Source organism: Canis lupus, chromosome 7 (assembly GCF_048164855.1).
Source record: "Canis lupus baileyi chromosome 7, mCanLup2.hap1, whole genome shotgun sequence".
In the NCBI taxonomy this organism is placed as follows: Eukaryota; Metazoa; Chordata; class Mammalia; order Carnivora; family Canidae; genus Canis; species Canis lupus.
Window position 1 is genome coordinate 56,593,256 of NC_132844.1, and position 17,927 is coordinate 56,611,182.

Sequence of the window (17,927 nt, forward strand, 5' to 3'; positions counted from 1 at the left end):
AAATAGCAGAAGAACTAGAACTAAAAAAGTAAAGGTAGAGCCTGAAGATGGAACTGCATTGCTGCAATCTCATGATCAAACTTGAATAGATGAGGAGTTGCTTCTTATGGCTAAGAACGGAAAGTGATTTCTTGAAATGGAAACTACTGATGAAGACGCTATAAAGATAATTGAAATGACAACAAAAGATTTAGAATATTATGTAAAATTAGTTGAGAAAGCAGCAGCAAGTTTTGAAAGGATGGACTCCAATTTTGAAAGAAGTTCTACTGTACATCAAAACATTATAAAATAGCATCGCGCACTATAGAGAAATTTTTCTTGAAAAGAAGAGTCAACTGATGTGACAAATTTCATTGTTATGCTATTTTGAGAAATTGTCACCTTCAGCAGCCAACATCCTGGTCAGTCAACAGACATCAGGATCACAGATGAGGCAAGACCTTCCACCAGCAAAACAATTATGACTCTGAAAGCTTAGATGATGGTTAGCACTTTTTAGCAATAAAGTAATTTTAAATTAAGATATGTGTGTTTTTTAAACATAATGCTGCTGCACATTTAATAGTATAGTATAAATATAACTTTAAAATAAATAAATAAATAAATATAACTTTTATATATACTGGGAAACGAAAACTTAATTTGACTCACTTTATTGTGATACTCACTATTTTTGGATATTCATTTTATTGCAGTGATCTAGAATCAAACTCACAGTATTTCTGAGTTTATGCTTATAATATGGAAGCAGAAATAGTTCCAGGGTCTTGCCTGTGCAATATGAAGTTGCTAACTCACACTAATTCTGATATGGTGCAGAACCATCACTTGAGGTATAAATTTTGATGGGACTCTTGTACCTTCTAAGTGTACATAGCTTTCATGAATGTTTCACTTTGGGTTTTCAGTGAAGAAAATGTTCTAAAAATATTTTCTTTACTGTGTGCCATGGATCCCTGGGAATATGTGCCTGGGAATACATAGAAGTATGATGATTGAGTAGACATCAATAGCCAAGGTTTTGCTATAAGAATTAATGTTGTGGAGACTAAAAGAACCTGATATGAGCAAATTCTGCTTTAAAAATCTCCATGTCTGTGACAGTTTTTTTTCAGATTTTAGAGATCTCTGTGCGAAGCAAAACTTTCATCAAATTATCTGGATATGCTTGGAAGAGATCTTTGCATTTATTTAATATAGTTGAATGTGAAGGTGTAAAATATTGTTATATGTCTATAAAACATCTACCCTTCTTTTGCCCTTTCAAAGAGTGTGTTTTTGTGCTGACTCCAAGGTACTGCTTCACCTCCCACTCACTTCATTTTCCTCTTTTCCTTCTTTCCCATCTACTTTAGAAAAATCATTAAAAGAAAAAAACAGAAACAGACTCATAAATGCAGAGAACAAATTGGTGGTTGCCAAAGGGGAGGCAGGTGGGGGGGGGCAGTAGATTAAATAAATGAAGGGTATTAAGAGGTATAAACTTCCATTTACAAAATAAATACATGATGGGGATGAAACATATAGCATAGAGTATATACTCAATAATATTGTAATAACTTTGTATGGTGACAGATTGTGACTACACTTATCATGGTGAGCATTTTGTAATATATAGGATTATTGAATCACTATGCACTTGAAACTAGTATGACATTATATGTCAACCATACTTTAATAACAAAAAAATCATACTATTTTCTGACAGCTGATTTAAGGATGCTAACCCAGTTTCAACTACAGGGCATGGAGGTTGATGGACTAGTCAAAACAAGTTTCTTACCTAAGACTATGCATTTTTGTTGTAGGAATCTAAGAAGCTGTAGAAAAGCTGTAGAACAAAAGCAGAAGGCATTATTTTCATTGGGCATGACCTCTGACTCATCGATCTGTAAGGAGTATAGAGTGCTCCTATCAGTGTGAAATGAAAAGTAAAAGAGACCAGAAAGTGACCACAGTCAACCACAAACAAATACTTAGTAGGGAGCAGGATTGTTGCACTGGCTTACATACAGTTGTTATACACCCTGAATGTCCATAAATCACATGTGAAACAGCACCAGAGCATGCAAGACCTCACTTCCCAGGCAATGATTAAAACCTCAGAGCAGCCTGAAGTTCCTCTCTGGAAATTCACAATTTCACATCTATGGATGTATATGGCACCAGGGTGTTGTAAACTAAAATGCAGCGGTGATTTGTCAGAGTTTACAACCTTTTTACCTACTGCAAGACAAAAAGAGCAAAAGTTATGTTTTCTTCAAAATAGGCTGAGATTCAAAATACTTGCAAGGTTCAGGGAGTAAGAATCACAGTGAATTCCTACAGAAACATCCCTTTGGGCTTATCAGATATTCTTCCCTATTATAGTTTTATTAAACACAAATATAAGGATTAAAAATAATAACTTGCCACCTGGGTACAAGTATTCAGTGACCTATTTGAATATCTTTTTTAAATGGAATTTTTTTTTTTACTTCTGCAAAATCTTCTTCCTGAGTTCAAATCCTTAGTTCAAATGAGATTTTCATTTTGATATGTAAATTGTCTTTTTATATTTGGATTACTTTACTTGCTTTGCCATTTTTTTCCATTTAGTACCATTTATAAAGAAAATGTTGGATACCAAGGTGCTTACATAGCACTCAATAGGAATCTACATTTAAATGTATATATATTAAAATGAAGTGATAGGTATCAATTCATAATCCTTATAAGGGCCTCATTCTAAATGCAGCTCCATTTAGAGCCTTTTATTTTAAAACATCCTTCCTACTCCAGATATGGCTAGATTCAGACTACATCTTACTTTTGTTTAGAAAATTTTACTCTAAAGTAAAAAGTACATAATTACTATAATACTTCTCTCCAACATTATAATAGGTTTCTCATATTTGTACAGTGCATATTCATTCATTCATTCAACAATAAAAAGACATTTATTGAGTATCAACTGCACCAAGAATTGCCTTAGCCCCGGAGGACAAAAATGGTTAAGACATGGTCCCCATCCTATGAAATGCACAATCACATGGAATAGTCAGAAACATAAATAGGAATTGTTATGCAATAGGAGAGATGCTATAATTGCTATGTAACTTTATAAATACAATAGCCTATATTAATATACAAAGCATAGTGCAATGACAAAGACAGAAGGGACAGATTCTTCATGCTTAGGAGTGTATAGGGAGGTGACATTGTTTAGGGTGAATTCTTAAAAGGGAAGATGTGCGTTAAATGGTAGGCCTGTATTCCATTGCTAAGTTTAATCCAAATCAATGAAGACTAAAGAAGATCTAAGTTACTTTACACTTTTAGACTATTTTCCTCAGTTTAGAAAGACCTTTATTGGAATCTTGTTCCCAATCCTAGGTCTCTGTCTTCAGATACACTGGATTGAAGGATTCATTAGATTTATTTATTTATTTCTCATTAAATATCCTCTATTTGGAAATAATTGTCAGTGCCAGTTACAGAAACAATTCCTTGTTCATTTTGGAATGAATCTTTTGCTCATCTTGGACAAGGAATGTTCCTTCAGAATTTGGATAGAATTTTTACTGCCATAGGAATTGTTCTTCAGAAATCAGTTACCTAGAAATCTGCAAATATGTGTGTACTTAGGAAAGGCAATATCCTAGAAAAGCAGAGCTACTGAATAAGGAAATTCCCCTGAGCCTCATGTGGGTCACAAATCATTTATATGAAGAATGACAGACAAAACAAAACAAAAAATTCAAGACTTTTTAATCTAAGTGGTTAAGATTTTATTATATGAAAAATTATGGTAAATCTACAAATTTTCACAAAAATATTTGGATTTTTCATCTCAATGCATACAAGATAAAAAAAAAGAAGAAAGAAATAATTGACTTTTAAAGTAGAAAGATAAATTAATCCAGTATTCCCATTTTTAAAATGGAAAACCTAAGGCCTATATTCATAAAATGTGCTGGGAAGAATAGCCAGCTAATTATATACATGGAATTAGACCCAAGTCTTTGCTCCCAGTAGAATGTTCTTTCTCCTGCTTCTTTTCATATGAGATCTAGTTCTGGTCCCTACCTTATAACATCTTATGCCGTTTAGGTTAAAAGAATATAGGGCAATCTTTGCCCAAATAATATAAAGCAAAGGGCTCAGGTTAATGTGAGTGACATCACTTGGAGCAAGCTGGAACTCATGACAAAAGGACCAGCAGTGAATAAGCACACTGTTAGTTAAGCATCTTGCAGAAACGCCACGGAGAGTCTACTTGGCTTCATGGAGAGCCCCTAACCCCCAAAGTTTTCCCTTTTTAACAGGGAAAATATGGGGTGAAGTATAGAGAGCACATAAACATGTTGGGCTGAAGATCCAAGGAACTGAGCTTAGGTGCCAGGGTAGTCTTGGGAAATGATGGCTTCCAACACCCAGAGAACTTGGGATCCCCAGTCCCATAAAAAGTTAAATTAGGTATAGCATCCCCTCTGGGAGATAAAGGGCCCTTTGGTCCTAGGTAGTTCATCAATAAGCAATCTGGAGGGAACTCATTAGACAATGCTATTGGCCTTCCGCAGAATACATTTCAAATGTGCAAAAGATTTTTAAGAATTTGGGGATGCCTAGGTGGTTTAGTTAAGCATCCAATTCTTGCTCTCAGCTCAGGTCTTGATCTCAGGATTGTGAGTTCAACCCACCATTGGGCTCTGTGCTAAGCATGGAGCCTACTTTAAAAAAAAAAATCCCTTAATTGCATAGATTTTAATAAACTAACAGAATTGTTATCAGGCTTTGGTACCAGACATTGTATGTGCTGTCCTTTCCATGTATAAGATTTAATCCCCACACTTATCTTGAAGGTAGGTGCCATTTTCTCCAAATTAGAAAGCTGAAGTTATTTCTCAAATGTGATTAGTGTTGGAACTGAAATCCAAATTCAGATCTATGTTCTCTCCACTTCATGCTGGTGTTTGCATTTGGATAATTATATGAATTAGTTTATTTAAATATAATCATATGACCTCAAAATATTAGAGCTGATGATCAGTGCTTTGCAACCTGTAATGTGCATATGAATCTTCTAGGAGCAAATGCAAATTCTAATACATAGATCTTAGATGGGGCCTGAGTCTCTGCATTTCTCACAAGATCCCAGGTCAGGTTCATGCTGTGTCTCCAAGGATCACATCCTGAGCAGAAATGTATGAAGTGTCATGTGGATAACCTAGTCTAACACTCTCATTCTATGAGATTTAAGTTACAGAAAATAAGAGAAAGGACCAATAAGAAATAAAGAATAGTTATATCTCATTTTTATTAAATAAATAGCCATTTTAAGCATGCATATCCCTCTAGAATATATTTGTACACCATTAAGCTCTTTGAGGAAAAGACTTTATATATTTTATATGTGTGTATACATATATCTTTTATATATTTGTCTTTAACAAACTGATAGAGTTCATCCTAACAACTGAAGTTTCCAATTGTCAAGAAAGACATCTGCTCACCTTTCCTCCCCACCTTCAGGAGGCAGCCCAATGCCCATCAAGGATTCTACATAGTTGCTGCAATGTTGAGGGGACGATGTCCTTCACATGTCCTTTTATGGCCCAGATGAAGCGAGCCCCAGGACCTTTGAATACAGTATGGTATTTGGTGGCCACTAGGCTTGCCAAAGGGGGAAGATGAACAGGAGTCACATGCGGGACTCCTGGAAGACCTTCCCACCAGACCCCAGGTAGAGCCAGAACCTCGGCACAACAGAAGGCTCATTAGTGCCCGAAGCTCTGGTAACCAGTCCCTGGGACCGGTTCTTTGCTCAGTGGATGAACAGTAAAAGAGGCATGTGAAATGGGGAGCAAGTTGGGAAACCAGTCCTGATAAATTAACCCTGAGACTGAGAGCTGAATAAGCACAATGCTACATCTGACAGGCAGGGAAAGCTGTGCAAATTTATTGGAAAGGAAAGAATGATGAAAAACAAGCCAACAGAGCAAGTCACAAATTCCTGTGAATTCCAACTTTGCAGATCGTGACACAGGCCATGAGCTGAAAGAGATGAGACTGGCAGAAAATGAAGGAGTTGCCATGCTTCTGGCTTTCTTTTACAACCATGGCAGGTCTAAAAGGGACTTCGAGTCCTCCAGGAAATTCACACTTTGCTTTGATAACATGAATTGGTGCCATGTATTAAAGAACTTTTAAGGCCATGAAAACCAAGACTACTGCAAAAAATACCCTGCCAGTCTGATATGCCTGTACCTCTATCTAAATGCAAGCTGCAAATATTCACCATAAAAACAATGTATTAACAGAGATGAAGTAGGAAAAAATGATATAACATAGTTCACTTAACAAGTGCTTAGTTAATTCCTTCTTTGTCCTTGACATTTTTCTGGGTGCTAGGATATAGGAATAAGCTGAACAAAGTTTCTTCCCTCATAAAGCTTTCACACTGGCAAAGGAGATGAACATTACCAGTCACAAAAAGTCATATACTCGATAGAATGTCTGATCACAAGTGCTATACAACACAGCAAGTCAAAATGAGAAGAAAGGAATATATGGGAAGTACTATTTTACATGGGATAGGCAGAGGGGTTACCTCTGAGGAGGCAACATTTGAGCAGAGGTTTGAATTAAGTGACTAACAGAAAAACTTAGAGGCAAAGGTTTATGTTTGTGTTTTGTACTTGAAAATATATGACAATCTGCTCTCAGCTGCTTTTGAATAAAATCTTAGTAAAAATTCCTTACAAGTGCATGACCAGGACTCTTGAACTTCTTTTTCAAAATACCAGTTACAGGAAGCATGCAATGCACCGGGCACTGTGCTAAGTGGGTTGGTACCTTATCTCCTGTAATCCTCACATGTTTACAAGGGAGATGCCATGATCCTCATTTTACAGATGAGGTAACTGACACTCATGGGGTTAAGAAAGCAGCACAAGTATCTTCTCCCATTCTGTAGGTTGTCTTTTAGTTTTATTGACTGTATCCTTTGCTGTGCAAAAGCTTCTTATCTTGATGAAGTCCCAATAGTTCATTTTTGCTTTTGTTTCTTTTGCCTTCGTGGATGTATCTTGCAAGAAGTTACTGTGGCTGAGTTCAAAAAGGGTGTTGCCTGTGTTCTCCTCTAGGATTTTGATGGAATCTTGTCTCACATTTAGATCTTTCATCTATTTTGAGTTTATCTTTGTGTATGGTGAAAGAGAGTGGTCTAGTTTCATTCTTCTGCATGTGGATGTCCAATTTTCCCAGCACCATTTATTGAAGAGACTTTCTTCCAATGGATAGTCTTTCCTCCTTTATCGAATATTAGTTGCCCATAAAGTTCAGAGTCCACTTCTGGGTTCTCTATTCTGTTCCATTGCTCTATGTGTCTGTTTTTGTGCCAGTACCACACTGTCTTTATGACCACAGCTTTGTAGTACAACCTGAAATCTGGCATTGTGATGCCCCCAGATATGGTTTTCTTTTTTAAAATTCCCCTGGCTATTCGGGGTCTTTTCTGATTCCACACAAATCTTAAAATAATTTGGTCTAACTCTCTGAAGAAAGTCCATGGTATTTTGATAGGGATTGCATTAAACGTGGAAATTGCCCTGGGTAACATTGACATTTTCACAATATTAATTCTGCCAATCCATGAGCATGGAATATTTTTCCATCTCTTTGTGTCTTCCTCAATTTCTTTCAGAAGTGTTCTATAGTTTTGAGGGTATAGATCCTTTACATCTTTGGTTAGGTTTATGCCTAGGTATCTTATGCTTTTGGGTGCAATTGTAAATGGGATTGACTCCTTAATTTCTCTTTCTTCAGTCTCATTGTTAGTGTATAGAAATGCCACTGACTTCTGGGCATTGATTTTGTATCCTGCCACGCTACCAAATTGCTGTATGAGTTCTAGCAATCTTGGGGTGGAGACTTTGGGTTTTCTATGTAGAGTATCATGTCATCGGTGAAGAGGGAGAGTTTGACTTCTTCTTTGCCAATTTGAATGCCTTTAATGTCTTTTTGTTGTCTGATTGCTGAGGCTAGGACTTCCAGTACTATGTTGAATAGCAGTGCTGAGAGTGGACATCCTTGTCTTGTTCCTGATCTTAGGGGAAAGGCTCCCAGTGCTTCCCCATTGAAAATGATATTTGCTGTGGGCTTTTCGTAGATGGCTTTTAAGATTTGAGGAATGTTCCCTCTATCCCTACACTCTGAAGAGTTTTGATCAGAAATGGATGCTGTATTTTGTCAAAGGCTTTCTCTGCATCTAATGAGAGGATCATATGGTTCTTGGTTTTTCTCTTGCTGATATGATGAATCACATTGATTGTTTTATGGGTGTTGAACCAGCCTTGTGTCCCAGGGATAAATCCTACTTGGTCATGGTGAATAATTTTCTTAATGTACTGTTGGATCCTATTGGCCAGTATCTTGTTGAGAATTTTTGCATCCATGTTCATCAGGGCTATTGGTCTGTAATTCTCCTTTTTGGTGGGGTCTTTGTCTGGTTTTGGAATTAAGGTGATGCTGGCCTCATAGAACGAATTTGGAAGTACTCCATCTCTATTTGCAAATGACATATCAGATAAAGGGCTAGTTTCCAAGATCTATAAAGAACTTATTAAACTCAACACCAAAGAAACAAACAGTCCCATCATGAAATGGGCAAAAGACATGAAGAGAAATCTCACAGAGGAAGACATAGACATGGCCAACATGCATATGAGAAAATGCTCTGCATCACTTGCCATCAGGGAAATACAAATCAAAACTACAATGAGATACCATCTCACACCAGTGAGAATGGGGAAAATTAACAAGGCAATAAATGGGGCAAACAACAAATGTTGGAGAGGATGCGGAGAAAGGGGAACCCTCTTACACTGTTGGTGGGAATGTGAACTGGTGCAGCCACTCTGGAAAACTGTGTGGAGGTTCCTCAAAGAGTTAAAAATAGACCTGCCCTATGACCCAGCAATTGCACTGTTGGGGATTTACCCCAAAGATACAGATGCAATGAAACTCCAGGACACCTGCACCCCGATGTTTATAGCAGCAATGGCCACAATAGCCAAACTGTGGAAGGAGCCTTGGTGTCCATGGAAAGATGAATGGATAAAGAAGATGTGGTTTATGTATACAATGGAATATTACTCAGCCATTAGAAATGACAAATACCCACCATTTGCTTCAACGTGGATGGAACTGGAGGGTATTATGCTGAGTGAAGTAAGTCAGTCGGAGAAGGACAAACATTATATGTTCTCATTCATTTGGGGAATATAAATAATAGTGAAAGGGAATATAAGGGAAGGGAGAAGAAATGGGTGGGAAATATCAGAAAGGGAGACAGAACGTAAAGACTGTTAACTCTGGGAAACGAACTAGGGGTAGTAGAAGGGGAGGAGGGCGGAGGGTGGGAGTGAATGGGTGACGGGCACTGGGGTTTATTCTGTGTGTTGGTAAATTGAACACCAATAAAAAATAAATTAAAAATAAATAAATAAATAAATAAATAAATAAATAAATAAAATCTTAAAAAAAAAAAAAGAAAGCAGCACAAGGTACTCAAAAGCAAGTGGCAGACTAAGATTGAGTCCTCCATCTGTCCATTTGACAAGGCCTCCACACACTCTCCCTCATTTTGAATATTTCTGTGCCCCTGGGTTTCAAAATCATCTTAATCTTCATTTTGGCAATAAGCTGAAACAGCCTTCTCTTTCTCTGTCCCTCCCTCTCACGCTTATTTCATAATGAGGCTCCTCTCTCTGGGTTTCTCCCACATCTTACTGGGTAGCACTAGGATAATACTGTCCAGGAGTGAACTAGACCAACCATCTAGCCAAGCAGATGGAGTGGGACAAGGCTCAAAAGAACAAGCAACATTGACCATGAGATGAATTTCATGTAGAAATCAGTCAGGGAGGGGCATCTAGGTGGCTCAGTGGTTGAGCATCTGCCTTCGGCTCAGGTCATGATCCTGAGGTCCTGGGATTGAGTCTCATATCGGGATCCCCTTGGGGAGTCTGCTTCTCCCTTTGCCTGTGTCTCTGCCTCTCTCTCTGGGTCTCTCATGAATAAATAAATAAAATCTTTTTTTAAAAAATCAGTTAGGGAATAAAGGATTTATTGGTGGAATACACAGCCTAAATTGAAATATTTAGGACAGTGTCAATAAGAACTGAAAATGTCAGGGAGAGCTCTGACCACCCAGAGATAGTCTTTGGCTCTTCCTTCACACTTCATTAGCTGTGCTCGCCTTCACCCCAGCACTGTGAAGCGTCACCTCAGAAATCAGGGGATCTCCAAGGATCACCGCCCTTGGCTGGGATAGGGAACACATGCCAAGAGTTCTGTGGTGACTCTGTTCCCCTGAGCTGATTACAGGGAACCTCTTTAATTTTGCAATCAAGCATCTTTACATTCTCACACTCATTTTTTCATACCCTGAATAAAAGTTAAGACAAGGAAAACCCAACAAGGATCTTATACCTTTACAATGGTTTTATAGCCAACATTATTTTTATCGTGAAACATACATCATCAATGCTCTTTGCAATTAGGGCAAGAAAATAATCAAATGAAGGGCAGAAAAACCACTGTATGGTTGTGAAATGTGGGGAAAATTAAAATAGCATGGGTTTCATTCTTAACCCCAATAACATCTGATTAGAAATGACAGAGAGGTCTAGTTTTGTTTTACGTTGTGTACTGTGCAACTTATGTTTATATGTTATATGTTATTTGTTATATATGTGAGGACCCAGAAAAAACAGGACATAAGACATAAAATGTGTTATATAAATGCTATAACTTGGTGGACCTGCATGGCTCAGTCAGCTAAGTGCCCAGCTCTTGATTTCTGCTCAGATCATGATCTCCCGTCCAGGGATTGAGTCCTGAGAGGGCCTCCATGTTCAGTGGGGGAATCTACTTGAGATTTTCTCTCTCCCTCTCCTTCTCCCTCAGACCCTCGCTCTTCACCTTGCTCATGCACATTCACTTTCTCTCTGTCTCTCAAATAAATAAATAAATCTTTTTTTAAAAGTAAATAAATGAAAAAACATTTTAACTAAAAAATAATAAGGGATCCCTGGGTGGCTCAGCGGTTTAGCACCTGCCTTTGACCTGGGGTGTGATCCTGGAGTCCCACGATCGAGTCCCACATCGGGCTCCCTGCATGGAGCCTGCTTCTCCCTCTGCCTGTGTCTCTGCCTCTCTCTCTCTCTCTCTCTCTCTCTCTGTGTGTGTGTGTGTGTGTCTCTTATGAATGAATAAATAAAATCTTTAAAAAATAATAATAAAAAGTAAATAAATGCTGTAACTTGGGCAAGGACAAGAGATCTTGTTGGTGGAAAGAGTAGTAAAACAAGTAGAACTCTAATAAAATATAGTGTATAATGTACTACTAGGTCCCAGAAATCATGGAGAAGAAGGCCTATAAAGGAAATAAGACTGAATAAAGCCTAGAGTACAATAGAGGAATCTCTATACCAAATATTTTTATTTCCCCTCTTAAACATTAAATTAGAAGAATGTTCTTAAATACCATTTATGTGATGAAAATATGTAATTAATGACTGATAGACTAGTCAGTAAACTTGATGACTTTTCCAGCTAATTTTGCTGGTATCTGTTCCCCTATCTTTGGCCAGCACCAGTCAGTCACTAAGACATCAGCACAAGAGGAAGCTGAGAAAATGAGATAAGACCCAAATACGTACTCAGAAAAACAAAGCAAATCACTAGGCAGGAAAGCACAGGTAATAGGAGCTACCAGAAATGGTGTCAGCAGCAATAAGAATACATATAGGTAGGAAATGAATCTCCATAGGACTCTTGACTATAATCAGGAATAAAGGCCAAAAGAATCTTTTTTTTTTTTTTAGGCTGGAAAACCAGTAATATGAATGTCACTTGATATTAAGTCCAAGTGTGCTCTGAATTTAGGGGACTCTTACCTATTGCTTTGCATCAGTGTCCTGTTGTAGACGAACTGGGCCTGCTAGCAAAGGACTGACTGGCTTGCAAACTTGAGCATACAGTTCATCGCACAAGGGCACCTAGCCAAGAAGTAAAGAAAGATTGAAATCCAGCCCAGGTTCTGCCTGCCAAACCATATGCTCTGCGTGGGGTTGGATCCAGCCAGAGAAAGGGGTACCTTTTGCTAATTCCCACAGTCACGAACCAGTGGAATTTTAGCCACCTTGAGGATTGCCTTTTTCTAATTCTTGCAGAGAAGCCAGTGAGGCTAGGAAAGGCCCTGGGCAAGGAAAGTAGACACACATCCCCAGAATGGGAAAATGAAGAAAGAGAAGAATGAGGAGGGATAGCATGGAAAAGAATTGGGAAAAAAAGAGTCGGAGGGAAGAAATCAAGTTAAGATATTAAATCTAGAATTTCTGTTTAAATAAATTCATTTCATAATTTCTTCTAACACTTATCTTGCATTGAAGGAGTTCTCATACTAACAGTCTTTTGAAAATGAAGCCTGGATTCAACATCTATATTAGTTAAAATTAAGCTTAGCTCTGAGTAACAGAAGTCTGTCAAATAGCAACTTAAAAATAGAAATCTATTCTTCTCTCAAGTAGAAGTTTTGATGTGGACATTCCAGGGCTGGCATGGTTACTGTCCTGTTATCTGGAACACATTTTGCTTCAGAGAGCCTGGTAGAGAAGATGCCCTTCTTCTCGTGGTCAAGGATAGAGACTCAGCCACCATATCCATGTTTTAAGCATCAAGATGAAAGAAGTAGGTGAGGAGTCTATGCTACTGCCTCTAAAGAAAATTTCCCAGATGCTGCTATACTATTTCTATCAGTATACCATTGGCTAGATTTAGTCACGTGTCCCCATCTAGCTCCAAGAGAGGTAGGGAAATGTGTTCTTTCAAGTAGCATTATGCACAGCTAAAAGCTAGGGTTTTGAAGAAGGGGAAAATTGACATTTAGGTAGAAAAATAGCAGCCTCTAATACAGACAAAGATTGATACTTGAAAATAAAGCCCAAAGATGTGACAAATTGACAAAAGAGAAATATAATTGGGTAAAAAATAGAAGGGCAAAAGTGTAATGTACTAGAATTTAAAGGAATGCAAATTAAAACAGAGGAATGACACTTTCTCCTATCAAATTAGCCCTCCAAAAAGAAATAAAATTCACTAACTAATTTATAGAAAAGCATAATGGTTAGCAATAATTATCTTAAAACAGTGAAACTACAAATAATTTGTTTTTCAGAAGAGCTTGTCTGAAATTTAGAGTAGTGACAATAATAATCTTCTTTAAATGTTAGCCAGCCTTTTTAAAAACTTCTTCTTCATTTAACTTTTGCAGCAGACTATTTTAGTCCTCATTTCAGTGACCTAAAGCGACAGTGTGGTAAATGGAATTATACCTCAGTGCTCATTTCTTTTTCTTTCATCTTTCTATAATCTCAACAACAGTCAGCAGAATTTATTAAACTGTGCTTGAGAGGTTCCCAGTCCTTGTCCTGTTCCTTTCTTTGACATTTGGGTGGGAGCCATAATTCTTTAGGAATGCAATTTTAGCTAAAACCTGTGTGTCTACCCAAGGTCTAATTCTTCACGCTATGTTAACTTGTTTGTCCAGGCTCACATCTTCCAAATGTTCCTAATGTGATTGTGTGTGTGTACCTTTATAAGTGTTGATAATCCCAACAGAAGACATTGGTACGGAGTGGGCATGCTTATGAGAAAAAACTCTTCTGTGGACAAGTACTGTGAATGTGAATGTTGTCTGAGTCCACATCATCTATTGGATTATTCCAAAATTCATTTTCAGCCCTTCCTTCCCCTCTGGGATACAGATTCATGCATCTAACACTTCAATTTCAATGTCTAATTAGGTATGTTAAAATGTATCCTAGCCAGAATAGAATCCTTGGCTCCCTCTAACCCTGCATACACTTGCCCCTTCCCAATGCCCCCATCTGACCCCCACAGTTAATGAAGTTGCAAGCCACACAACTGCTCAAGGAAAAATCCTAGAGTCTTATCTTATTTTCTTTACATCCTCATTATCTCCATCTCATCCATCAGTAACTCCTGATTCACTCTACTTCCTAATTACATCCCAAAGCCAAGCACTTCAGTGTCTCCAGTGGTACCTTTCATCTAAGTCAGTCATTTCTTGTTCAGGCCACCACACTAGCTGTCTGAATGAATCAGATTAGGCTGACTGCTTCAGCAAACAATACCCAAACTTCAGTGGCTTACCACAAATGAAAGATTATTTCTAGTAGGGAGCCTCTGCTCTATACAGTCATTCAAAGACCAGGTTCTTTCAAGTAGTGGCTCCCCCATCACATAAGTCCTTAAAGCATGGCATCCAACCAGCAGATGAGCCATGAGAGATCCACAGAATCTCATGGAGATTCACAGAAGTGTTAGGGTTTAGGCCTTAAAATAAAATAGCCTGCATCATTTCCACCCATGTCCCACTGGCTAGAAGTCAGTCACATGGCCCCACCTAACTACATGGGAGACTGGGTAATGTTGTCCTTCCTGTCTGGCCAGGAGGAAAATAAAACAGGTTTTTGCCATATCTATTCCTTGCTTCTACGACTGTTATAGAATCCTTTCAAATAGATTGGAAATCAGAGCATTATCACCGCCCTATTTAAAGCCTTCCAATGGCTGCCCGCCCTGATGACAGCAAAATGCAAACTTCTTTGTGGTTACAAAATCACATATGAGGGTCACCTGGGTGGCTCAGTCAGTTAAGCATCTGCCTTCAGCTCAGGTCATGATCCTGAGGTTCTGGGATCGAATCTTGTATCAGGTACCCTGCTCTGCAGGGAGTCTACTTCTCTCCTTGCCCCTCACTCCTCTCATTCTCTCCCTCTCTCAAATAAATAAATAAAATCTTTTTTAAAAATCACATATGATCAGATACCTGTGTGTCTCTCTGACCTTAGATGCTTCAACACTTCTTTTTGTTTACTGTTTTCTGATGCCCTCAGCAACTCTAAGCTCCCTTAGAGCAACTCTAGGCAACTCAAGCTCCTCTTATCTTGGGGCTTTGACACATGCTAGCCACCTCTGCTGGAACACTCTTCTTCCATATATTTAAATATTTAACTACTTCTTACCATTCCCCATTATTAGGTTAATTATCACTTTACAGAGGCTCTCATTAAAAATAGCCCCTCCTCTAGGTACCTAATAACTCACTACTAGATTTGTGCCATTCTCCTTAAGGCATTTATAACTATGCGATATTACCTTATATTTTATTTTATTTATTTATTATTTGAAGCTCTTCACTCTATTAAGAGCAAGTACATGGTATGTCCTGTTCACTGTCAAATCCATCTTTAACTGATTTAGGATACGCATAAAATATCAATTTGCTGAATGAATAAATGAACAAATAAGTATTTCACTTGGATATTAGTTTGGGTTCAGCTGCTATAAAAGGGACCCAAGGGGTGCCTGGTGACTTAGTTGATTAAGCACCCACCTTGTTTTCAGCTCAGGTCATGATCTCAGAGTCCTGGGATGGAGTTCCACAACCACTCTATGCTCAGCGGGGAATCTGCTTGAGGATTTTCTCCCTCTTCCTCTGCCCTCTCCGTGATCACTTGCTCTCTCGTGCTCTCTCTCTCTCAAATAAATAAATCTTGAACAAAGAAGGGACCCAATATAATGAGGCTTAAATATGATTAAATCTCATTTCTCTCACAACTAAGTAGTTCCAGTGAGCAACCCAGAATTAAGCATTTAATATACCAGCTTTACAGTCAATGCCCCAGATCCATTCTTCCTTGCTGCTCTGCTAGTACTAGGGGTTTGCCCTAACCTAAGTGGTTCACCATGTTTCACACCTCATCTGCATTCTGGCCAGCAGGTGGGACTAAATAGGGACCAACTTTTTATATCCAGACTCAGAAATAGAACACATCATTTCCTGTCACATTCCATTGCCCAGAACCCAGTAATGTAGTCACACCCAGTTATGAGAGTGGATGAAAAAGTCATACTTAATCGGACTAGCTATGTGCCAAGATGAAAAACTGGGGTTCTCTTATGATAGAAGAAGGGGAGAGGCACTGGAAGAAAACTAAAAATCTCTGCCATAATACTTGAAGTTATTTTTTTTCCATTTAAAATTGTATAAGAGAAAAATTTCCACCAAAAAGAATGAGACCTTCAGGAGACAATAGCCTGTACAGTATTTGCAACAGTTAACTCAAATATATTTACAGCTAACCAAGTGCCAAAACTTTGCAAATATTCTAACGTTCAATAAAAATCCCCTTTCACTCAATTATCTGTAATATCTTAGCAAAATTAGTGTAGGTCAATCTCTGTCCTAGTTCTGATTCAGCTGCTCTGGCATTTGATTGCCCTGATTCTTGTGTCTTGCTCACTCCTACGTCCTACTCAGTGTTACTTCCCCAGGCTGATCTAGATTCTTTCAGGTTTAGAACTAATAAATCAATTATAAAGAACTCTCAATTTCAGGTTGAACCTTTAAAATTCTAAAGCATTGTGTCTTTATTACCACGGTAATTTTCTTCAGTGGTCTTTCCACTGTCTAAGCTACTTTCTTCCCACCTTAGAGATTCACTACTTTGTGCAAGTTGAAAATTTGAAAGAGTGCTTCTTGGTACAAATATGAACTTTCTTGGCTCCAAGTGTCTGGATGCCATCTGCAGCTTCTATCAAAGAGGGCTCTTGGATTTTGTGTGGAAAAGGTAACTGTAGGTTGAGTCTAGACTAGAAAAGGTGTACTGTGAAGTTCTTTCTGCCAAGCAGTCTTTCCTGTCTCCCTCTGGTCCGGATCCTCTCCTCCCCCTCTACCCATCCCCACTCACCATTTGTCTTTACTACAGCAGCGACTGAAGTGAAAACTTACTCGTTGAGTTTTAATTTTTCTATTTCATGTACCTTATTAATGGTTACAACTCTATTGCCATCTTATTACTTGGATTTACCTTTTTTTGTTGGGAGTGGCTTCAGCACTATCAGAAATAAGTTTTTAGGCATGTCTGTCTTCAAAAAATGTAGGCTGAGGAGTGCCTGGGTTTCTCAGTTGGTTAAGTGTCTGTCTTCAGCTCAGGTCATGGTCTCAGGGTCCTGGGATCAAGCCCTGTGTTTGATTCCTTCCTCAGCAAGGAAGCTGTTTCTCCCTCTCCCTCTGCCCCTCCGCTTTGTGCTCTCTCTCTCTCACTCTCGCTCTCTCAAATAAATAAATAAAATCTTACACTTAAAAAAAGTAGGATGAGATTCCTGGAGATAAATTTTTCAAAGTTCCAATAACTACATTAAAATCATATATACTGGGGGCACCTGGCTGGCTCAGTCAGTAGAGCATCTGACTCTTGATCTCAGGGTCATGAGTTCAAGCTTTATGTTAGGCATGGAGCCTACTTAAAAATTAATTAACTAATTAATTGAAGCATATTCATTTGGCACTTGCAAGCCTCTAAACCTCTTTTCTTCAGCAAATGTCTCAAATTATCTAAATTTGAGAGAATTTAGAAAAGAATATATGTAGTAAAATCAAGTGTTTTATTTTTTAAGATTTTATTTATTTATTCATGAGAGACACAGAGAGAGAGAGATAGAGGCACAGGCAGAGGGAGAATCAGGCTCCATGCAGGGAGTCTGATGTGGGACTCGATCCCAGGACTCTGGGATCACGCCCTGGGCTGAAGGCGGCGCTAAACCGCTGAACCACCCAGGGATCCCCTTATAGCCACAACTGTGGTCTTGTCAAGTGTTTTCTTCAAAATTGGTTGATATCTAAAAGGGTGCAGCATCCTTAAGGATGTCTAACAAGAAAACCTTCTGAGCTCAGCACACTGCAGTTTATAGAAGTGTGTATTCTTACACATCAGCCTACTTAATCATATGCATCATCTGTGTTTGTTAAAGCCTTTGTCTGTTTCACTGATGCATTTTCATCACCC